Genomic DNA, 25,411 nt, shown 5'->3' on the forward strand with positions numbered 1-25,411 from the left:
CAATAGCCGTGGCGCGGTAAGTTTGTATCGAGACAAATTTCCAGAACGAAGGTGTCCCGACAGGAAGACGTTCGAAGCAATTGATCGGCGTCTTAGGGAGCACGGAACATTCCAGACTGACTCGCGACTGGGGAAGACCTAGAACGACGAGGACACCTGCAATGGACGAGGCAATTCTTCGTGCAGTTGACGATAATCCTAATGTCAGCGTCAGAGAAGTTGCTGCTGTACAAGGTAACGTTGACCTCGTCACTGTATGGAGAGTGCTACGGGAGAACCAGTTGTTTCCGTACCATGTACAGCGTGTGCAGGCACTATCAGCAGCTGATTGGCCTCCACGGGTACACTTCTGCGAATGGTCCATCAAACAATGTGTCAATCCTCATTTCAGTGCAAATGTTCTCTTTACGGATGAGGCTTCATTCCAACGTGGTCAAATTGTAAATTTTCACAATCAACATGTGTGGGCTGACGAGAATCCGCACGCAGTTGTGCAATCACGTCATCAACACAGAACGTTTGGGCAGGCATTGTTGGTGATGTCTTGATTGGGCCCCATGTTCTGCCACCTACGATCAATGGAGCACGTTTTCATGATTTCATACGGGATACTCTACCTGTGCTGCTAGAACATGTGCCTTTACAAGTACGACACAACATGTAGTTCATGCACGATGGAGCTCCTGCACATTTCAGTCGAAGTGTTCGTACGCTTCTCAACAACTGATTCGGTGACCGATGGAATTGTAGAGGCGGACCAATTCCATGCCCTCCACGCTCTCCTGACCTCAACCCTCTTGACTTTCATTTATGGGGGCATTTGAAAGCTCTTGTCCACGCAACCCCGGTACCAAATGTAGAGACTCTTCGTGCTCGTATTGTGGACGGCTGTGCTACAATACGCCATTCTCCAGGGCTGCATCAGCGCATCAGGGATTCCATGCGACGGAGGGTGGATGCATGTATCCTCGCTAACGGAAGACATTTTGAACATTTTCTGTAACAAAATGTTTGAAGTCACTCTGGTACGTTCTGTTGCTGTGTGTTTCCATTTCATGATTAATGTGATTTGAAGAGAAGTAATAAAATGAGTTCTAACATGGAAAGTAAGCGTTTCGGGACACATGTCCACATAACATATTTTCTTTCTTTGTGTGTGTGAGGAATGTTTCCTGAAAGTTTGGCCGTACCTTTTTGTAACACCCTGTATAATGTGGGGCGGCCGCTGAACTCCACGAGGTCTCGACGTGGTTTCACCTTGGTTTCGCCACGTGTTGAAGACACTCACTACGCCCAACAAATCATGTCGTTTCCGAAATGCTTGTGCCGAGCCTCTGGGTAATCATATTCCGCTCTCGGTCAAAGTCAGATAGATCGCGCGCCTTCCCCATTCTACACGCTAACTGATCTAACTGATAATATATGCATCGTGCGTGTGTCTGACTAGCAGTCATTCCTGACCATGTGACGCTGCTATCGCCTGGACGGGTTTATATCGATAGTAGGTCGGTGGTATCAATGTTCTGACTGATCAGTGTAAATTGTGTCACTTACTTTGATGGCATGTTGCAACGGAAAGTGAATGCCACGACGAAAATAGGGGGTGGCAGACACCACATCATCATCTTGTTACCGACGGCTGGTCCCAGTAAGGTTAGAGTCCTCCCTCGGGCATGTGTGTGTGTGTGTGTGTGTGTGTGTGTTTGTCTTTAGGATAATTTAGGTTAAGTAGTGTGTAAGCTTAGGGACTGATGACCTTTGCAGTTAAGTCCCATAAGATTTCACAAACATTTTTTTCAGTTACCGAAGTACATTTCCAAAACAACTCGAAAAGACCTCACAGACGTGTATGTGGCGTTTGTTCGCTGTGTAAGGGTGACTTCTACACGAGAGCACTAACAGCAATAATGACTTCCGTTTGAACCTGATATGCTTCATTCATTTCATCAGCCTCATATCATCCAAAATCGTTGCCTTATCGGTTTTTGACTTCTTAACTGGTTTGATTTTGGCCTAACTTGAAATGTCAACTGTCTGTTCAGCACGTTATTTTCAGCCACATGTGATTTGATATGAAACGAGCGTTGAGACACTTTCTTCAGGAGCCCTCAGTGATGTGTCAGACATACATTGGTGAGTGTGTTGCGACTTCCTTCTCATGTGTAAGTACTACAAGATTCACCCCTTATCTTCACGTAATTTTTTGGATAAATGCTTTTAAATATGGTGCAAAAATTTTGATCGTTCAGAGACTTTTGATTCCAGCCAAGATGCCTTCTCTGGAGCTTTATTGTGATTTCATTCTAATGCACACAAAAATTGTATGCTGTAGTTCACTGTTTCATTTTTGGACTACGCTGATAATGGCTGGAAAGGGAGTAGGAAAATCAGAACTGGGCTAGTGGAGCTATATTTCCCTTTTTTTAAGTTTTTCACCGCTAATAACTTGTATTTTTAAAATGCCTCAGTTACCCGACTCGCAGACATTTGAAAAACGATCGCACTCTGTCATGGCTTCCGCTAGATGCAGACAGCTGGAGTACACTCATTCTGTCCCAGCGGGTACGAGGTGGCTATCGGGAGGGCATCCGGCCACACTCTGACACTAACATCGCCAAATCCATAGTAACTGGGCCGACCCCGCGTTGCAATTTTATTTCCAGCCACCACCATCTTGGGTTATTTCACGACAGCAGTACCCACTGGCAGCGGAAAGTGGAACTGTAGCAGGTAGTCAGCATAGATATACTTTCTCCGAAGGCCAGCGAGATCCCCAGATCTGTTTCCCAATGGAACCGTGTGTGGGAACGGACGTGAACTATATCTCTGTTCCAGTATCTGGGATACCAAGAACCAGTTACAACAGCTGTGGGCCATATTCAAAGAGGATTCAATGCCTTTATGACACCTTTTCGAACGTAATCATTTCCTACATGCAGGCCAGGGAAGTGTTAAGTCCAATTTGACTCGATTTTGTGCTCACATAACCTCTCAATTTGTGAAGTTTCATTTCGTTTCCTCATGCTTTTCTGGGCGCCTCACGTTTTTGTTAGGCAGTGTAACTGACGAGTTGTGTTATCTGAGCATCAAAATAACTGATGAAGGCGGTAGTAGGGCGGACATAAAATGTGGACTGCCAATAGCAAGGTAAGAATTTCTGAAAAAAAAGGAAATTATTAACATCTAACATTAATTTTAAGTACATTCGGAGACAAAAACGACACACCACGAAGGACGTATCCGAATAGATGGGATCTGTAGGTGTGATGGACATGCGCTGACAAGGAAATGATTATTATTTAAGAAATATAAGAATTATTCAAGAGAAAGAACTTCACAAATTGAGCAAGTCAGTAATGCGTTGGTCCACGTCTGACCAACGTGCAAGCGTGAATTCGGCTTGGCACTGATTGACAGTATTATTGGATGTCCTCCTGAGGGACATCGTGTCAAATTCTGTCCATTTGGGGCGTTAGATCGTCAAATCCCCGAGCTAGATGGAATGCCCTGCCCATAAAGTTCCAAACACTTAACTGTGGAGAGATGCGACGAACTTTCTGGCCAAGCTAGGATTTTCCAAGCACGAAAACAAGCTATAGAAATTCTCGCCGCTCGAGGGCGGGCGTTATCTTGATGAAATGTAAGCCCAGGATGGCTTGGCATGAAAGACTACGAAACGGGGCGTAGAATATCGTCGACGTATCGCTTTGCTATAAGTGTGCTGCAGATAATAAGCAAAGAGGTGCTGCTATAAAAAAAAAATAACTCCCCAGACCATCATTCGTGACTGTCGGGTCCTATGGTGGGCAACAGTCAGATTGAAATTCCACTACTGTCTGGGGTGGTCGGAGAGACTGAATTGTGGATGGTGTCAGGATGAGTTGGTATGTGATTCCACTGGAAAACTAAGAAGTTTGGTTAAGTTTTGAATCAAGTACTTTCTGTAAACTATCGAGAGGCACTAGGTAGTTTGGAGAACCGTCTCTACTGTTACCATATTTATTATGTGCGATTTGTGTTTCTGTTCCACAGTTTATACTACATACATTCATTTTCTCTTAGACCCACCAGGTTAGCCGAGAGCGCTACTGCACTGCTTTCTGGACTGGGGTGAGCGCGCCGGCCCCGGATCGAATCCGCCCAGCGGATTAACGACGAGGGCCAGTGTACTGGACAGCCTGGATGTGGTTTTTAGGCGATTTTCCACATCCCACTAGGTGAATACCGGGCTGGTTACCACGTCCCGCCTCAGTTACCCGACTCGCAGACATATGAAAAACGGTTGCAGTATTTCATGGCTTCCAGTAGACACAGACAGCTGGGGTACCCTCAATCTGTCCCAGGGGGTACGAGTTGGCGACAGGAAGGACATCTGGCTAGCCTCTGACACTAATATCGCCAAATCCATAGCACTTAGGCCGACCCCGCGTTGAAGTGGGACAAAGGCCCAAAGAAAATGATGATGACATTCACTGTCTCTTACCGACTCTGACCATCAGAGAACATACATACAAGCTATAGCGATGTATAAACGATGACACGCTCTAATTCTATTATATATCTGCAATATCTACGAAAAATTAATTTAATTATTTTCATGTATTAATAGAGATTTGTTTTAACACAAAGAAAACATTACCCGTGCTACCGTCTTTCTATTCCTCTATGTGGTTCGAGAGACACAGTTCAAAGTCACCGAAAGCTCTGACTACGAAATCGATGGTTTTCAGATAGTAAATTGATAGTGGTTCGATAATTGCTATGTTTACCTTCTTAGGAGCCTATTATTACTAACTACCTAACAGGTTCTGTCTGTAAATAAATTCTCAACCATTGTCAACTCATAAATATTCAGTAGCAGACATAAATGAGCAACAATGTAAAACTATATTTAAAAAAAAAGATAAAAGAAAAGTAATAAACTTTTATATGAGATCTTCATTGATAACCTTGTGAAAAGCTTTATTGCGGACTAAGCTTGAGGTTTGTTGATAGACAAAGTAACTTTAGTATCACCGACTTACATGTCTGCACCTAAACTGGCATAAAATCAAAACTTAAGTGTTTTCCTTTCAATAACACCAGACGCTTCGCTGCAGCAATCAGCGTAAGTAAATTGCTTGCTGGGTATGTGAAAACTCAGGTATGTACTATACTAAACAGTGTTCACTGCACACCCAAACTTATCCTGTTAGATTGTTATTCGGAATTTGTCTTCTATTACTGGTTGCGAATAACGTCGTGAAGTACAAATATTAACACAATGGATGAGACAGAAACAGAGGTGACAAATAATTGAAAAAATCACCCTTAATTCCGACGGTTAAATTTTTGCAGCTGCACGGTTTAAAAAAACATAAATCGAAGTTAAGCAATGAAAAGTTCTGCTCTTCTTCTTCGTCGCTTCACCCTAGGAGTTAGCCGCCGTCGACTTCCACAGGCTGCTTCCGTTCCAGTAACCCGGCTCCAGATTTCTGTCTTGCTTCTTGTATGTGTTTTTAAAGTTTTAGCACTGACTTTCCTTCCCTTCTTCCAGTTTAAAATTTTTCTTGCTCACCTATGGTTGGTCCTTCTTTGTTCGTGCCCAACCACTGAAGCGCACAATTCTCCGAAATTTTGTTATGGAGCGTATTATCTCCTTTCCCCTGCGTGCCTCTTCATTTTATGTCACATCTTGGCTCGAAACCTGTAGACATCTTCTCAAATGGTCCAGTTCCCCTGTTCTGTTTTTCTCGCTGAGTTCCCTCGTTTGAGACCGTATCTTAGATCCATATAGAATTGTGTTCTCCGCCACCATATGAAATTTCTTTTCTACCGAATATTATTGTTATTATTATTCAATGTTGTCCCATGCCTTAGTAGTTCTCTTACCCACTGCATTCTCCCTCAGGAATAGGTTTTACTTCCTACTGAGGCGGTAGCCCTGGCGACCGTGGGGCCGCACCATCACTGTGTCACCGAGCCGCTACGCCCAGCAACGGCGGCAGCCGCGTCTGCGGCGAACGTCAGGCGGCGCCTCCTCTGCACTGGAAGCGCCACCGTCTGGGCCGGAGTGCACCGAGGCGACAGTCGAGGTAACAGTCGAGTCATTCACTTGCACAGGAAACGAATACTCAGATTACAACGCTTACAGTTTCACTGTTCCTGAACGTGCTATTTGATGTAGTTGCAACTCAGAAAGTGGTCCGGAAATAGGGATGTTGTATCAGCACTAACTGTACATCAGGATACTGCGCAAGTTCTGCTTCAGATAAGCAGTGATTATTCCTCTAAGAGTGTAAGGATTGACTGTGGAATAAAGCATGAAAACTCTTTGTGCATTATCATTCGTTTGACCACACACAAAAAGAGGTGTCACTTAGTTTCCTATTTGAAATAGTGGTGAAAACTTCCTGTATCTCCGTGCAACCGTCCAGAGCGTTGTTTCGTAGTGCGGAACAGAATAGTTGACATATGTGTTGCAGACCCTGTCCGATGAATCATTTATGTATACTGAGGATATTAACGATTAATTTTTTTATCGAAACCCCCTTCTCATTGCTCTTTACAAAAGAAAAATATGTGTGTCAGACATACTTTATGCCTGCCGCGGTGGCCGAGTGGTTCTAGGCGCTTCAGTCTGGAACCACGCTGCTGCTACGGTCGCAGGTTCAAAACCTGTCTCGGGCATGGATGTGTGTGATGTCCTTAGGTTAGTTAGGTTTAAGTAGTTCTCAGTTCTAGGGGACTGATGACCTCAGATGTTAAGTCCGATACTACTTAGAGCCACATACCTTATGCCGGTATCAAGCACAAAAGTCCGACGACTCTCGTCACTTTGGGGGCTTTACTGTGGCGTACTATCAGGACAGGGTCCCCTGCAACGTATTAACATCCCGCACGGTCTACATATCTGCAACAACCTTGTCTTTCATCACGATAATATGTATCTGATTAATTACACGGCCTGTAAGAACGAGAGCTGTCGCACAGTCAGCTTAACAGCTCCTGAATCCAAGCCTTCGACTTGAGTAATTAATATATATCAGTATTAGTTAAACAACGCTGTTCAGTTTCAGGAAATGTGAAGGCAAACACACACACCCATGCCCGAGGGAGGACTCTAACCTCCGCCGGGACCAGCATCTCAGTCAATGAATGCAGCGCCCTAGACCGCTCGCCTAATCCCGCGCGGCGATTAGCTAGTCTAACGGATTCAAATCCCCTAATCGAGCAGGACATCGCTGGGATGACCGAGATCGTCAACTTTGTTCTTAGACGATTTGTCCATTTAACCGACAAAACATTACGACCACGATGAAGGAATGTAGATATTGCAGGAATGTAGATGCGATTACTGCCTCAACTGCATCATAGCTGAAGGCAAAGTATCACAGACAATAAAGAGTCGGTTTGAGGTATAAGGTGGTCGGTTAGTTGTCGATTAAGTGCCCAAACAGCAAGGTCAACATTCCTGCGTTCATAGCAGAGACTACCAGGAGTTAATTACATGAGACAGAAACCTGACTGAAACGTTATATTATGTAGGGATGGTAAAATCGAAGCTAGGAGAGCAATATTGATGCCAGAGATGAGAAATTGTTGTATCAGCCAAAAAAGTGTGCGGGTTGGACATGTTCGCAGGTCAGTAAGCAAACGAGGTTCTCTGATGTTTCATTTGCGTCGAGAGGCACCTCCATCACATCTCGCACCCCTCGAGCAGACGCAGAGGTAAGACAGAAGAAATTCGTTCTAGCCTGGAAGAGAGGAGGGTCCTAGAACTGTCAGTAACTGTGTTGTGTACATAGTTCCGCGTAGTCAGCGCGTACACAACTTTCCCACTAGAGCGCGCCCCGCTAAGCACAACAGCGCAGGCGCAGTGCTCGTCCATCTCCGCACTACGAGATGGCGCTGCCTTAGAGACGGACCAAATTCTGCTTCCGCCGATCTGCGTATTAATATGCAAAGCAGCCAATGAGACTGCTGCTAACGTAGAACCTTTTCTCCTCGCGGATCACACTCGCGCAGTGAACCCTGAACACGCGAGGTATTATAACGAGTGTACAGACCTCCGATCAGTCAGTCTGCATTAGTCTGTACCAGTGTATAGTCAAGTTTCAGTCTGCTCCTAAGAAGATTATTATATTCCTGTACATAGCCATGAAGATAAATGAATAGACACTTTGTCAAGTATCAGAGATATGTGAGAATAAGATTAACGTACCAAGACCAAAAGAACTTCAGATTGTCAATCGTAAATAGCATCCAGAATCCAGTTAAGTAATTTTATGCTTGTTATTATTTTAATAAATGTGTGTGAAAATTAATCAAGTTCTGTTTAAAGTTGGCCACCGTCAATCTGCTACTCTAAGCGTGCAAGTGGCATTTCTATCGTCTGACCTAACGGCAGAAGATAAACACGCCACAATAAGACCACGAGACATATTGCTGACACTCGCCTACTTCATTAGAGCGACAAGTCAAATAATCTGATGGTGTGTGCACCGAAGGTCTTACAGTACGCACACCACAAACTGATAGTTTGCCTTTTGCTACCAGTTATTGTGACAACTTTGGAGAATGCAGTTTGATGTAGTAGTTAATGACCCTTACAAGTAGAATCTGGTTGCCGCCAACGTTTAATGTTACGTTCTTCATACTCCTCTGCGTTTCTCACCTGTGGGCTGAGTTGTACACGGCAATCGTCCTCATCGGTGACCGCTATGACACGAAGATCTTCGCTATCTGTCTCCCTCCCACAAGGGAGGCGGAAGAAGGCAAGGTCTCTGCGGAACATCTGTGAAGATAAGGAAATAATATCAAGTCTCCTCCTCAACTAATACATTAATCTAAGAGAATGTAACAGCTCAGATGTGGATTACTAGACAACAGTAGAGTTCCGTATAGGTGCTGGACCTGCATTTACGAGAACTCCCACTTCTCATCAACATGCTAAAGGCTTCTGTGAAAATTACAGAATTTCTGGTAATGTAAGATTTTCACCAACTTCGAGTATCAGTTCACAAATACTACTTTCGAGCTGCGACCACAGCAACAGCGTTTACTGAAGACAGTTTAAGATGGAAACCAATACTTCAGGCAGAGTGACTTGCCATTCACTTATAATGCTGAATGGAATGAGAAAACAAGAGATTCTCAGTTTATTATTTTAACACATCACATAAAGACAGTTTAGTTCACTGCTAGTTTTTGGTTCTTCATTATAAAAATGGAGCAATTCATTATAGTTCGACTTGGCACTGTAAAGCAACTTCGACACGGAAATGCTCTACTGTATAGTCAGTCTGCTCGTAAATGACCCCAAAAGGAAACTGAGATATGCGTTACGACTGTACCTAATTTATAGTTATCCAACTCCATTCTCTTCACGAATCAAGGCCACGTTGTAGCGGATTTCTTGTGTTATGTACGAGGAAGAACAACGAGTGTCAAGGTAAAGTGATTGGGATACGAGCTTCTTATTAAGCTGCAATCAGGCTCATAAATGAGATGGCCTAATTACTATTACTCCGTTGTCCACTTCACTTTTAGCGTCCATCAGCATCCCACTATGTTCCATTTCAGTTCTCTCAGTAAATTATTCAACTCATTGCCGTAATACTAACGCCTAAACATATTAATATGCTACAGAAGTGATAACGTGCCAGTAAATCACTGTTAAGCTATACCAAACTGTACTTCGGTACCACAATATCGTCTGGTAGCCCTACAACGCATTGTCGCTTTTTTTGTGAGGTTGAGCTATTAAAAACTGTGATGACAGTAACCGATAATACTTTTTAGAATGTTTATTGTGTTCTCATTACTAGTATTTATGCTCCTATGACGGAAAGAAAGGAAGGAAGATTGATGACCCCGTTGAGAATTAAATCGTCAGATAGTTAGTGAGACCTGAGACTGGAGAAGAAAGTTGTGTTAATGGCTGTCCAGCTACTAGAAAAAAACTACTCTACCCTTTCTCGAGGGTCACATACCGTAATTTACGGCAAACTGAGAAATTCGTTATCCTTGCAGAAAAAAAGCATTATTTATGAAGGAAGGTTATTTCATTGGAATAACTGTACTGTTACATTACGTCTGTATCGAGAAATTTTGGTTTCGAATCTGTATGAAATGATAGTTGGGAACATTAGTACCGCTAACACTGGGTAAAGTGTCGTCTATTATTATAGTATACACGGAGTACTAAATGCCTAGAGTGGTGTTGGGCTGCAGAATTTCCAATGAAAAATCAAACAAGTAAATATTTCCTTGGCTGTAAATGAAAGCTTGTAGGAGAATTTTACACATACCTGATACGGAATATGAAGAATTAAAAACTGGCAACGGTTCTAATTTAATAACTTCATCTGCACTGTGTGCTGATAAAATTAATTTCACGCAGTTCTGCTCATATGCGATAAGCTCTTGTTGCGACTGCTTTAACGTATATTTCCGTTGTACACGTAAATGAGCTTTTCTCGGCGTTTTTTATTAATGGTGTGCTTCTGGGTGTACATCCGAACTGTTTCCATTTTATGCATAAAAAGGAAACAACTGCTGTCCCCACTCAGATGTACACCATTAATAAATGAGTCCATTCGCAACTCTTGTTAAACAATAAGTGATTCACACGTAAAAGTAAGAAATATTTCTCAAGCAATAAAGCAAAGGGGTTTCCTGGATTCGGTGGAATTTACGAGCACTGGTATGTGATGTACACCTGATATCCACTAATACCTAAAAGTCAAGTGTAATCGAGAAACGGCGAGAAGTGGAAAAGAAGAGGTCAGGAAGCACAGTAAATTATTCTTCATTTCTCACAGAAATAGAAGTATGTATATTCATTGTAAAATATACTCCCACTCTGGAGGACAATGGTGTGGAAAAGCATTGCACCAGATCCATATTGTCTACTGCTTAGCTGCTCGAATAACGCTACGTAGTAGGACAACAGATCACGTGACAACTTCCGCTGCACCCGCTGCAGGGACATCTTCGATAAGGTCCCTGCGAAAACTCCTTTTACGAGGAAATCATTAAATAGTGAAAAGGCAGGTAGTATTTCCGGTGACGTGACTTTACATCACTGAATTTAGAGAAAGTAAACAATCACACATTCAGTAAGCGACGTACGTCTACAGAAGCAAGTAAGAGATTTTGTTACTGCCAAACCTATTAAAACTTTGTATGCCATTTTCGAAACAAGATCTTTGCCTTATGGCGATGACGGTGAGTACACGTCTTATGAGAGAAAGCATAAAGCGAAAATAAAATTTTCTTTCTGCGACGAAATTTTGAAGCGACGAAGGATGAAACTGAAGTATTAAGTTTAGCCAGAAGACATACCCTCACAGCTCAAATGGTAACAGCGTAGGTGGCGGAAGACCCAGCTCTTGTTTCGAGTCAATCGTTTGCAGACGGTTTCATCTTGTCAGGGATTTATATTACAACAAACTCAACGCTCCGTATCGACAAATCAATTTTAGAAAGAGAACCGGAAGTTTACATACAGTTGACTGTCTCTTTCACAAGACATACGCAGCATAATATGTGAAACGTAACCTGGTACAGCTTTAATTCATGCGACTCTGGTGGCGGGCGTTGTGATCAATAATCTGTGATTGCGGCTTCGATAAGCAATCATTCTTGGAAATTACCCAGCTTTATAACAGCACCACGACCGGCAAATAACAAAATAATAAAAAATCAATCTTAACGGTCCGCAGCTCGTGGTCGTGCGGTTGCGTTCTCGCTTCCCACGCCCGGGTTCCCGGCTTCGATTCCCGGCAGAGTCAGGGATTTTCTCTGCCTCGTGATGACTGGGTGTTGTCTGCTGTCCTTAGGTTAGTTAGGTTTAAGTAGTTCTAGGGGACTGATGACCATAGATGTTAAGTCCCATAGTGCTCAGAGCCATTTGAACCATTTGAACCAATCTTAACGTACAGAATGCTATAAAACTTAGTGTACACTGATGTTAAAATTATTACACAGAACATACCACAACCGTTAATGAAGGACAGAGTCAGACTAGTAACTTGTATTTTAACTTGGATCACTAGAACGAATCGGTTTAATCCATAAAATGGAGCTGAAAGGAATGAAGTTGTAAAAATAAAAGCTTTATACTTTTCGTTGAAGAAGTGACATATCAGTATGCAGCAGGGCAGTGTATAGGGCACGCCCACATCACAACATCATTGCGTGGATATGCGAAGACTGAGATGGTGACTGTTCACTTACTTGTTCCTCAACAGAATCCTGTCTGCTACTGGCTTTCTCTCTTCTTGTTAGAACTCGAGAAGTCCAGACACTCTTTGAAAGTAAGTACCTCTGTAAGTTGTTAGTCAAATAGCACGCAGCACTCAATACAGCACTAGTAGGCACTAAGCAGGAGTTCACTCGTCGCGAGGAAGTATCGCATGGCGCTAGGCAACTGCTCGTGACGTATCGAGCGATATTTCGTTGTTGAGATAGTAGCCCGGGATCGATGATTAAACGTGACAATCGCTTTGACTGTACTACAGATTTTTATTGATCAAATGTAATAAGTAATTGTCGTACCACGACCGATGTTCTTCAGAATACTAATGATAAAAAATTACCAAACCATTAATGTGAGAATTTCTCACTTCAAGCACTAAACAAGCTAGAGTGGCGAAATCACTAATACACTTCGTCACAATGAGTGAGCGAAACCATCGTGAATTATCCAAAAGTATCTTTGCTCCAGTCAGAATGCTTACATCTATTTACTCCTGTTTCTGTTTTGTTTCGTCTTATTCGAGTAAAAATAAGTGTTTTTTTTTAAATAACTGAGCAGTGATCTTAGTGTGTTAAAGTATAGTATACGATCACCCATACTACTGTTTAATGTAAAATTTGCTCTAAAATCTGTTATTCTCCTTTTTAGCCACATGATGGAAATGATTCATTTTACAATTTTATTGAAATGAGGACAATGTTCCATCGGAAGAAGTTATGCTTGTGTGGAATCACTGGCGGATGGCTGAAAGATTGAGTAATAAGTACATAACTCGGTCTGTATCCGAACGACCTAATGCGCGATCATCTGACACCGACATAATCTGAATTTCTCGCAGACCTTCTAATCTCTTTTCGGTACAGTCGTTTGACTGTATAAAATGTTTATTGCAAGAGACCACTGGATAACATTTCTCCGTACAGCAATCAGCCCCGACGCAAATTAATACTTCTATAATGCAAATATCAAGAAACAAGTTATTAGTGATGGCTCCGTCTTTGAAGCTTGTAAATACAATACTACAATAATTGATACTACAATACTACAATAATTGATACTACAATACTACAATAATTGATACTACAATACTACAATAATTGATACTTCAAAACGCAAATTTGAGTTTTAGATTACATGACGAAAACTTCTGTATAACACTGGGATCCTGACTCCTATTTAGCAGCTACTGTCCTTGTTAACTAAGCACGGATGATCGTAAAATGTTTTCATTCACAAGTAACATGGTGTGCGCATGTTTAAACTTGACACTTCCAGAAACCGCGCGCAGGCTTCACGTCGATTCTCCAAGTGTTGGTCACTCAGTTCACTCATAAACGAGGCTCTGAACTGTTTTAGGTTTACGTCTGTTGGCATATGTCGCCATAAAGCCGTTAATGGGACGGCCATTTCCCGTGATCGCTTGCTTAGCGACTTCTCCGGCAGACGTCCCACAATTGTTGTAAGTGAATACGAAAACGGGGGCCTATTGGTGAATGGTACAATTTGTGATACAGCCAGAGCACAATTTGCCTTCCAGCTACCATCACTGGTACAGCTACAATGAAGTTATCGCAGCCTACATTGTATTTGACAGACATACCGTTACAAGTATTACCAGCACAAAACCTAATGTTCCTAAACAAAGCTTGAACCCTGAACTTATTACACTCGTTGGACGAACTTACAGCATCACAAAATGAAAAATTATAATGAATAAATGTCCCAATATATTCAGCAATTTAGAGATAAATAACGATATAACAACTACCAGTATTACAACTACCAGTGTTGCCATGTTTATATTAGTAGTTTGCGTACTCTACTTTTGCTTTTAACATAGAACTGTAAATCGCCCTCTGTTACCAGCACATCACATATCGGCCGACTGGATATCTAGTGTAACTAAAAGAAAGGAACGTATAACGTAATAAAATTGTAAACATGTGTATTAGTAACTTTGTACATCAGCTTCCATGAACATCTAAATGAAAAAAAAAATTGTACAGTATATAATTGTCCATGTAACATATATGTAGTGAGACTGTTTCAGAACCAAACTGAGAAAAAATCTGAGAGAATTTTGCTAAGGGAAAGGGAGTATTGCGCCGTAGAAAGGTATAGTGGGCAAATGTAGATTTTTTATAGTTTTTCCCAGGCAGTGCCGAGCTACATAACTAATGAGGAGGTATTGAATAGAACTGGGGAGAAGAGGAGCTTGTGTCACAACTTGACTAGAAGAAGGGATCGGTTGGTAGGACATGTTCTGAGGCATCAAGGGATCATCAATTTAGTACTGGAGGGCAGCTACAGAAAGGCAAGTTTGAGTGCAGTCTCACAACTGGAAGGGTATCCACAGTCTAAAAATTAACATGTGTACCAAATGTAACCATAATACCCTTATCTCACAGTAAAGGCATTATTATGTTACTCCCCGTAGCATTTCGTAATGCAACAGCTACAGTACATCAGAATTGTAGAGTCTGTACCAAGAGTCAACGATCTTCAATGCACCTCAGTGTCCCAGCGGTGGCTTTCGTCTCTTAAGGTCGGTGCTTTTCTGCAATATCAGCAGTCTGAAAGGCATTCTTGTGTCAGATTTACATTTTGTTACGGCTCTTTGCGGTGCTGTCAAGATGACGTTATGTTCTTCTACAGTGAGGTGATCTTGCTGAACTGACAATTCATACCTCTTGCTCAAGCGAAATGAGGCAGTGGCCTCTTTTGTGTGCCACGATATTGCGATGCCGGATCTCCTGCCTGTTTGACATTCCAGTTGGCAGCGTGGAGGGTAAAAATCGTAGAGGGAGACCAAGAGATGAATACACTAAGCAGATTCAGAAGGATGTAGGTTGCAGTAGGTACTGGGAGATGAAGAAGCTTGCACAGGATAGAGTAGCATGGAGAGCTGCATCAAACCAGTTTCAGGACTGAAGACCACAACAACAACAACAACAACAACAACAACAGGTTAAAGGTGGTGCTAGTGAAAGCATCTCTAAGGAAAACTAATATTATTTGTGTAATATTTACAAACAAGCTTATTTAATCTTACTGTTAATTGCGCCTGGCGATGCTAAAAAGTGCCAATCGCTTCCGGCGAATGGGTTTTAGTTTGTATCAGGGTTAAGGCATAAAAAACAAAAATAGCTAAGACACCTCCTGAGGAGGTATTTGTAACTCACGGCACTTATAGTTTCTTGCACCGCCCAGCCCGCCGCGGTAGCGCTGCCATCGCACTAGCGCTTAGTGAGGGGGCGCTGTGGGACAGGGGCTGTCACATGCTCTGTTCGAACTTACTGCACCTCCAAGAGTCGCGTCCGTGGCCGAGGTTGCCGGCTTCACTTCGAGGTGCGTAGTTCAGTGGGAGTCTTGAGCTGACCAAGTAGTTTCGGAAGTAGCAGTTACGAGCAGTGTGGTGAGTTGGTGGATGGCAAGGAGCGAAGCAGCGGCTGCAGTGCCAGGCATGGAAAGTCTCTATATGGCGGATCGGTCAGCGTGGGGGGCGGCCGTTGTATGGGTACGACAACGTGGTGGAGCGAGTGGTGTCTTTTCGTGGGCGAGAGAGAGGTGAATCCAGGAGGTGGAGAAAAGCGCTTTTCCATGCCAAGAGTAGAGCTACCTGCTTGCTTTAGTAGCTACTTGTTGCATTCCGCTGGTTAAGTGACTCAAGACGTGTGCTCAGTGTATCGGTTAGCAACTAATATTACACACAGAAATCTGTCGTCATCATGTGGCAAGTTGTGGTTGTTGTTGTCGGACGGCACTCTGCGCGTGCAGTTGTGTTGTCTGAACGGCAGAGCCAGTCTGAAAGACAGACCCAGTTGTGTACTTCAATTTCTCTGTATTACACAAAATATGATTTTTTTTTTGTATTACGTGACCGGCTTGTTGATGATATTAATACAAAGAAAGTCACCTTTCCTTTTGCTCTGCGCGAATGATCAATTGTATATTTTATTGTCGTAGTAGCTAGTTGGTTATGGCAGTAATAGTAGATCAGTATTCAGTTACGTACTATGTAGATGGCCTTAATTAAATCTGAGAGTTGTTTTAGTATGTTACAGTTAATTACGTAAGATATATCTATTGTATTTCCTGTATGAGGCTGAGGACCCATATTGTAATCGTTACTGCTGTTTCCCGATTCTATGTGCCGAGGCAAAGGTTTAATTTTAATTCTGTTTATTGTATTCAAGCCAATTTCATTGTGTTCTCTTGTATGAGCCTTGCTTTAAAAACTATATGGGGCTGCAGTGTTAGTTCTCTTCTACTGTTGTTGTATTCTTGGTCAGTTATTAAGAAGACGTTTATGTTTAGCCCGGACCCCACTACGCCCAAATCCTACGCCACAGAAATGATATGCACCTATTACTGTTCAAACATATAAGGTGAAATGAACGTGATCAGCGCTTGCGTTTGACATCAACATGCAACAACTATTCACATAATGGTTCAAATGGCTCTAAGCACTATGGGACTTAACATCTGAGGTCATCAGTCACCTAGACTTAGAACTACTTAAACCCAACTAACGTAAGGACATCACACACATCCAAGCCCGAGGCATGATTCCAACCTGCACCGTAGCAGTAGCGCGGTTCCAGACTGAAGCGCCTACGACCACTCGGCTACAACAACCGGCACTATTGACAAAAGGAAGGTGGAAGCGCTAGTGGTGGAGGATACAGACAGCGTGTCGAAGGGACGCGGAAAAAATTGCTGTCGTCGCAACGCAGAAATGGAGCGACTTATCTCCACCCAAAGGGACACGATCATTGGCTTTCAGGCCAAGTGTAGAAGAATTTCAGAAACGTCGATGTCTGTAAACTAGTCGCGTGGAGCGTGGTTAAAGTATACTGCGCATGGCAAAAATGCTCTACCCAAAATTAGCGCTGAGCCGACTGTTGTACACTACGGCCCATACATGAAAGGCGGGTTAAAGATGTGTATGGGCGTAGGTTGCAAGAGCTACTCTGAGATGAAGAGGTTAACACAGGAGGGGAATTCGTAGCGGACCGCATCAAACCAATCAGATGATATGAAAAAAAAAAGATGGGTGAATAGACGTGCATATGTTGAGCGACTGACGGTTCTGATGAACAAAAGGCCTACCAACAGCGTCGTCTCAAAGACCGTTCAGAGATTGTTGCTGCATATGTGCCTCTACAGCAGGCGCCTTGTGCATGCACCCACCCTCACAGCTGTTCACTGGCGACGAAGGCTTGAATTTGCACGTCAGCACCGCAACAGGACATTCATTGAGTGACTACAGGTGACGTTATCAGATGAATCTCTTTTCATGCTCCAGTGGGCAGGTGGCAGTTGGGGTGTATAGCGTGCAGTGTTTCAAAGAACACACCCTGCAACAGTCGACAATCGCTGGAAGGATACAGGCTGGAGAAGGGAGCGTTATAGTCTGGAGAATGTTTCCATGGCCTGGGTGATGTCGCCATTCTGGAAGGCACAGTGGGTCAACACTAGTATACGCCTCTCTCTTTGTGCACCATGTTGATCCCTAAATGGGGTTTGTTTCTCCTTGGCGCGATGACATCTACCAGGAGGACAATGCAACATGTTACACAGCTGGTAGTGTACGTGCGTCCTTCGAAGACCACAAGGATGAGTTTGCCATACTGACAGGATGTGGAGCCCTGTAGACTCCACTGTCGAGGACTCAGCAGAGCTCTACGTCCCTGCCAGTACCTTCTAGAATCTCACTCTCTTCCTGAAGGTCTTGCAGTGGTCCGAGCTTCAAAATATGGTTTTCAGGCTGATGACAGGTTGTCATATTAATGTGTATACAGTAATAAGCTAGAACATTATGACAACCAACCTAATAGCCGATATGTCCACCTTTGGCATGGATAACAGCAGCAAAGTGTTGTGATATGGAAGCAATGAGTCCTTGGTAGGTCGCTGGAGGGAGTTGTCCCACATCTGCGTACACAAGTCACCTAATTCTCTTAATTCTGGGGAGTGAGCGATAAACTCTGACGCCACGTTCAATCACATCCCAGATGTGAGTATTCAATGAACTGTGGACGAAGCTCGATCAACAGCCATTACATGCATTGATGAAAAATGATAGTGCATTGATAATGGCCAGTTTCTAGCTGAAATCTAGATCTGCCAATAAAATTTCAAAAGGACGACTGATAGCTGAAATTTATTATTTACAACATCCCAGATGTGTTCGATCAGGTTCTAATCTGGAGAGTTGGGGGGGGGGGGGGAGGAGGAGGAGGGGTGCAGCATATTAATTGGAAGTCATCACTGTGTTCTTCCAACCAATCCTTCATACTTCTGGCCTTGTGACATGGCGCATTACCTCGTTGAAAAACGACACTGTAGTCAAGAAACATGGTCCCCATGAAAGAATATAAAGCGTCTACAACCAGTGTACGATAATCGTTGGCCATCGTGGTACCTTGCACGTTCTCTGCTGGACTCACGGATGTCCACGTAAATGTTCCCAAGAGCATAATGGAGCGGCCGCCAGCTTGTCTCCATCCTGCGGCACAGGTGGCAAAGAACTGTTGCTCTGGAAGACGACGGATTCGCGCCCTCCTATCGGCATGATGAGGAAGGTATCAGGATTCTTCAGACCATGCGACGCTGTCCCGCTGTGCCAACGTCCAATGCCGATGGTCACGTGCCTACTTCAGTCGCAGTTGCCGAGGTCGTCGTGTTGTCGGCTGCGGAAGCCCATCGTTAGGAACATTCGGTGCCCTTTGTGTTCAGACACACTTGTCATTTATCCATCAGCAAGACCTGATGTTAGTTCCACCACAGTTCGCTGCCTATTCTGTTTTAAGGGTCTGCCCAGCCAACGACGTCTGACATCTGTAATGAGGCGTGACCGCCCAACCACTCGATGTCTGGCTTAATTTCGCCACGTGTCGGAGACGTGCATCACAGAATTCCTTGAACACCCAACATGTCGTGGAGTTACCGAAACGATCGTGTCGAGCCTCCAGGCCATCACAGTCTGCCCTTGGTCAAACTCAGATGGATCGCCCCCAGTCTAAACAACAACAGCTCGCTTACTGATACCACATATACAGTGCATGTGCCTAACTGGCAGTCATTCCTTGCCAGGTGGTGCTCGACGGGTTTATATCGATAGTAGGTCGATGGTCATATGTTCTGACTGATCAGTGTATGTTCTACATAAATGGAATATTTGAAAACCTGTGTAGAGTTGTATTCATGGAATGGTGGTCAGGCATGCATACGTTCTTTTAACCACGGTGGTTGGTCATGTGAGAACGTTGCGAAGGAAGCCAGCAAAGGAGTTTTAGTTTTAAGACTCTTCTCGTCGTTGTTCTTCGAGAGGTAAGGTGTTATCGTGGGGTGTCGTTGGACTGGATAGAGCCATTTCAGGGCAACATTTGCAATTTAGTGAGCTAATATGTTGTTTCTTGTGGTCGTCAGTTCGAAGACTGGTTTAATGCAGCTCTCCCAGCTGCTCTATTCTGTGCAAGCCTCTTCATCCCTGAATAACCGTTGCATCTTACATCTCTCTGAATCTACTACTTTATTCATCTCTTGGTGTCCCTCTATGATTTTTACCCCCCCCCCCCCCCCCCCCCAACATTGCCCTCCAAAACTAAACTGGTGACCTCTCGATATCTCAGAATGTGTTCTGTCAACCTATCCCTACTTCTAGTCCGGTTGTGTCACCAATACCATTTCTCCCTAATTCAGTTCACTACTACCTTATTAATTACGAAGTCTACCCACGTTATCTTCAGCATTCCTCTGTAGCTTCACATTTCAAAAGCTTCTAGTCTCTTTTTGTCCAAACTGAATATTATTGACACGGAATATTTTTGTTGCCGAATGGGTTATGCAGAAAGACTTGAGTGAACTGTTATATTTGAGGACTTTCTTCAGGTTAACAATCTGGTGTACGGCACAGATGCCTTTGGCACAAGTTAAAAGTTACTTGCTCTGATTACACTGCCATTCCAAATCAAATTCTGTGTATAATGTTCGCTCCTGCGTGGTCAACATTCAGTACAAACTGTTTCCTCGAGCTAAATAAATCTTACATTGAATATTAATTCTGTGTGGCAGACCGGGACTAGAACCAGGGAAGTTTGCCTTGTCTCGGTCCGGCACACAGTTTCAGTCTGCCAGGAAGTTTCATATCAGCACACACTCCGCTGCAGAGTGAAAATCTCATTCTGGAAACATCCCCCAGCCTGTGGCTAAGCCATGTCTCCGCAATATCCTTTCTTTCAGGAGTGCTAGTTCTGCAAAGTTCGCAGGAGAGCTTCTGTAATGTTTGGAAGGTAGGAGACGAGATACTGGCAGAAGTAAAGCTGTGAGGAGGGGGCGTGAGTCGTGCTTGGATAGCTCAGTTGATAGAGCACTTGCCCGCGAGAGGCAAAGGTCCCGAGTTCGAGTCTCGGTCCGGCACACAGTTTTAATCTGCCAGGAAGTTTCATATCAGCGCACACTCCGCTGCAGGGTGAAAATCTTATTCTAATTCTGGACTACTTTCTGTTTGAAGTGTCCCCGTAATGCACTATCACAGGATATCAGATCGGGAATTGGGGGGGGGGGGCATTGCAGAGGGTGCCGGTAACACTGGGGATCGTATTCCAATGCATCTGTATCTGACCACGTCGGTAGCGTATTCCCTTACACAGATACGACCAAGAAGTCCAAAACCTCCCAATTCCGGTAAAAACCAGTCACGTAGCATGGAGAGATACGTTTCCTAATTCACTGGCATGGCAGCATGAGTTTCAGCATTTTCTAAGAAATATGGGCCAATAAAATGCGTGGCACACATTGCAGCCCACATCATGACACGAGGCCTGTTCGTTTCAAACTCCTCAAAGAAGTGCGGGTGCTCCTCATTCCAGAAATAAACATGTCTATCTTTTTTAGTACGGTACACAGACATTCGTCTGAGAACATAACTATTCCACGTTTCGGTATTGTGTCGAACACTTCCAGAAACCGCGCGCAGGCTTCACGTCGATTCTCCAAGTGTTGGCCACTCAGTTCACTCCTAAACGAGGCTCTGAACTGTTTTAGGTTTACGTCTGTTGGCATATGTCGCCATAAAGCCGTTAATGGGACGGCCATTTCCCGTGATCGCTTGCTTAGCGACTTCTCCGGCAGACGTCCCACTGATGTTGCAACTTCCGCACATGTGTCTGCCCTCCTTCTCGATCTTGAGCGTGGTCTGTCTTTTACGGAACTAGTTTTAAACAGCTTCTTTTCCCAGTGTAATATTGTTGGTTTCGGTTGGGCTGTCATATTAAATCTAATGATGAAATTATGTCGAACTCTCTCAGTGTTTGCCGGCCCGATTGGCCGAGCGGTTCTAGGCGCTATAGTCTGGAACCGCGCGACCGCTACGGTCGCAGGTTCGAATCCTGCCTCGGGCATGGATGTGTGTGATGTCCTTAGGCTAGTTAGGTTTAAGTAGTTCTAAGTTCTAGGGGACTGATGACCACAGCAGTTAAGTCCCATAGTGCTCAGTGCCATTTGAACCATTTGAATCTCTCAGTGTTTTCCCAGTGTCAGTTTGTTCATAAACACTGGTACTCATGACGATTCGTTTTTCCAGGGTGTAATTGGACTCATCAGCCATTCTTCTCACAAATCAATACCATCTGTGACAAGAAAAGCAATTAGTACACAGTCAGATGTGGGGTAAAGGGACTCTTGGTACAGACTCTACAGTTCTGATGTACAGTAGCTGTTGCATTACGAAATGCTACGGGGACTAACATAATAATGCCTTTACTGTGAGATAAGGGTATTATGGTTACATTTGGTACACATGTTAATTTTTTGACTGTGGATACCCTTCCAAATACTCACTTTTCATTTATCTCGAAGTAAATTTGTAAAAAGCAGTTATGACGAAGTGTCTAACTTCAAAGACGGATGTAGACACTACTACCTTGTATAAAGTAGTAGTCTGTTTGCCTTTATATACATTCAAGTTGAATATTGGCCAGTAACACGCTTCTTAAATATTTTTCAGATCTGAAGATGGCAATTTAGTTTGCTGAAACTCGCTATCTTTGTACAAATGTTCGCGATCTTGGCTAATAGAGAATTCCCACAAGGAGACTACAGAATCCATAATTATGCAGGTAGATCTCTTTTATAGAACAGACAATGTCAGGTGATAGCAATATTTCCTAGTCCTCAAACAGAAGGGGTGAAGATGCGATACAATGAAGGATACACAGTAGGCACCGCAGAAGCTACTAAACCCCCTAGAAAAGAAAGATTTCAAGGATGCTTTTAAAAAGTGGCAGAAACTTTGCGATCGGTGCATCTATTCCCAAGGGAACTACTTTGAAGGTGACGGTGCAGATCCCCAAAAGGTAATAATTTTAATCAAAATAATTTGGGAACTTTAGTGTACCACATCGTAAATTACTGGGAATTGTAGCGAAATGAGCGGTACTAAATAAAAAAATCGGAACAGAAGAGAATTTAAGAATTTCACTCTTGCTTTTACGGAAAGAGGTAACGGCCTTGCCGCAGTGGATACACCGGTTCCCGTCAGATCACCGAGTTTAAGCGCTGTCGGGCGTGGTCGGCACTTGGATGGGTGACCATCCGGGTCGCCATGTGCTGTTGCCATTTTTCGGGGTGCACTCAGCCTCGTGATGCCAACTGAGGAGCTACTCGACCGAATAGTGGCGGCTCCGGTCAAAGAAAACCATCATAACGACCTGGAGAGCGGTGTGCTGACCACACGCCCCTCCTATCCGCATCCTCATCTAAGGATGACACGGCGGTCGGATGGTCCCGATGCGCCACTTCTGGCCTGAAGACGGAGTGCTTTTATTACGGAAAGAGTCTGAGAGTTAAGTGATGTGATAAGAAGTGAGGTTATCCACTAAATGGGCAAGGAAAAGAATATGAAGAAATCGCTGACTAGAAGAAGGATGGGATAATAGCACATTATTGTAGACACCAGAGAATAGCTTCTATAACACCAGTGGGAGGCGTAGAAGGCAAAAACTGTCAGGGAAAACAGGGATTATAATAAATCTAAGAAATAAATGAAGACATTTCGTACTGCTCTGAGATGCAGAGGTCGGCGGGAGAGAGCTGATCGTGACGGGCCGCCGTATCATACCAGTCAGAAGCTCATGAAGCGAAACGTTAGAAAATACACAGTTGAAGATGGAATTTGTATTTTCAGAATGGATTATGCTTTTAGGTGAACTTATTGATAACGCGCAGCTATTGGACAGTTTTTTCCTTCAAACGAGAAACGAATATTTTATCACTGTCTATGAATTATTTTTCGTAGGGAAATACCTACAGGTTGTTCAACTATCCTAGAAGAACCCCGTATAACATTTGTGTCTTCATTGATTCCCTTCTCGAATTCGCTTGCCCAGCCAGAAGTAGGAGGCTCTACTGTTTAACGCAAAATCCGAACTACACTGTAACTCGGAATTTTTCAAAACAAGAAACATTAGTTGCTAAAGTGCGTTTTTCATTGAATAATTTATCAATATCTTATGTAATAGTTCTGTGCAGCTTTCAGAAACTTCAAGAATACGACTCTGAGAACAAAAAAATCTTATGTAGAAATTTCATCATTATGGATGGAATTTTCGATACTTTCTGATTGTAATTTGGTTGACAAGTACATCACAGTATCATTGGCTTACCTCTTGACGTTCTAATTATAAATGCCGTGTCGAAATGTTTCGATGACAACATGTCGTTCAAACACGTCTGATATTTAACGTTTACTTTTGATCTTTGCACTTGAATAGTTCTACAGCTGAAATCCCGATAATGACATCAATAAATAACGAAAACGTACTGTCAAATGGTGTCAATGATTTCATATAAAACTATGTTATAATTGACGCCCCAACAAGGGAAAAATGTATGACGTTTATATGTTTATATGTTTATATGCGAATGGAATTACTACATATAAACACCAGGCAATGAAAAAGTCGAGTGGATGTTTTAAATTAACACAGTTAAAGTACGGTATAAAGTGGATAGGAACTTCAGATATTGTCGAATCAGTTATATACCGTAGGCTATTAAGTGTAACATAGACGGTCAATACAATACTGCCACAATTAATCTTATCCGCGGTAAAGGCGACGTGGAAGAAACAAATCATGTGCGAATGCACAGTCATGATCATTTTTACAACGACTAAATTAGATATGACGCGAACTGGAGCGACTTTGTCACATTGAATTTGCTGACTGGACACATAAACATGATGTAAAACTCTGATATCTTGATAACGCCTCCCTCACGTAACACATCAGACTGTTACTCTTCTTAGAATCTGCAAAACATTTCGTACTCCATACAAATTAGTAACGTTCAGAACAACAAGTTAACAACAACGAATACAACAAAATAGTGAAGCTGTTAGAAAATAACGATGACAGTTTTAATGTGATTATTGCCATTTTGGTTAACTAAGGTTTGCTCAAAACCTTTTCTAATTCTCTGCAGTCCACTTAGCGATTTAACTTACAGTAAAATAATGGTTTGAACTCTTATGAATATATGAAATGAATTCGCAGTTATGAATATAAACAACGATCAGTTGTATAATGAAATGATGACAATGAAAATTTGTGCGAGACCGGGACACGATCCCGGATTTTCCGCTTATCGTAAGCGGTCGCTTTACCATTTTTTGTCATTCTTTTCTTTGTTTTTTTTTGTCCTTCGGTCCTGGCTGATGTCACATGATGCCTGTTCAAGCTGATCGTTGAATATTTCACTCAATTTTTCTTTTTATTACAGAGGATCGGCTATTTTACCGCTAGGCTGTCCGAGTACTACTCACAGCTAGAACAATAACTTTCATATGTCGTTAACCATGTGTCTACAACGTGACTCGTACATTGATTATGTACAGGGTGTTTCAAAAATGACCGGTATATTTGAAACGGCAATAAAAACTAAACGAGCAGCGATAGAAATACACCGTTTGTTGCAATATGCTTGGGACAACAGTACATTTTCAGGCAGACAAACTTTCGAAATTACAGTAGTTACAATTTTCAACAACAGATGGCGCTGCGGTCTGGGAAACTCTATAGTACGATATTTTCCACATATCCACCATGCGTAGCAATAGTATGGCGTAGTCTCTGAATGAAATTACCCGAAACCTTTGACAAC

General features: G+C 43.0%; 1 pseudogene; it reads left to right on the forward strand.

Annotated features, from left to right (window-relative positions):
- Positions 1 to 22,749: 22,749 nt before the first annotated feature.
- Positions 22,750 to 22,867, forward strand: LOC126238674 (5S ribosomal RNA; annotated as a pseudogene).
- The last annotated feature ends 2,544 nt before the right edge of the window (positions 22,868 to 25,411 follow it).

This window comes from Schistocerca nitens, chromosome 2 (genome assembly GCF_023898315.1).
Source record: "Schistocerca nitens isolate TAMUIC-IGC-003100 chromosome 2, iqSchNite1.1, whole genome shotgun sequence".
Taxonomy (NCBI): Eukaryota; Metazoa; Arthropoda; class Insecta; order Orthoptera; family Acrididae; genus Schistocerca; species Schistocerca nitens.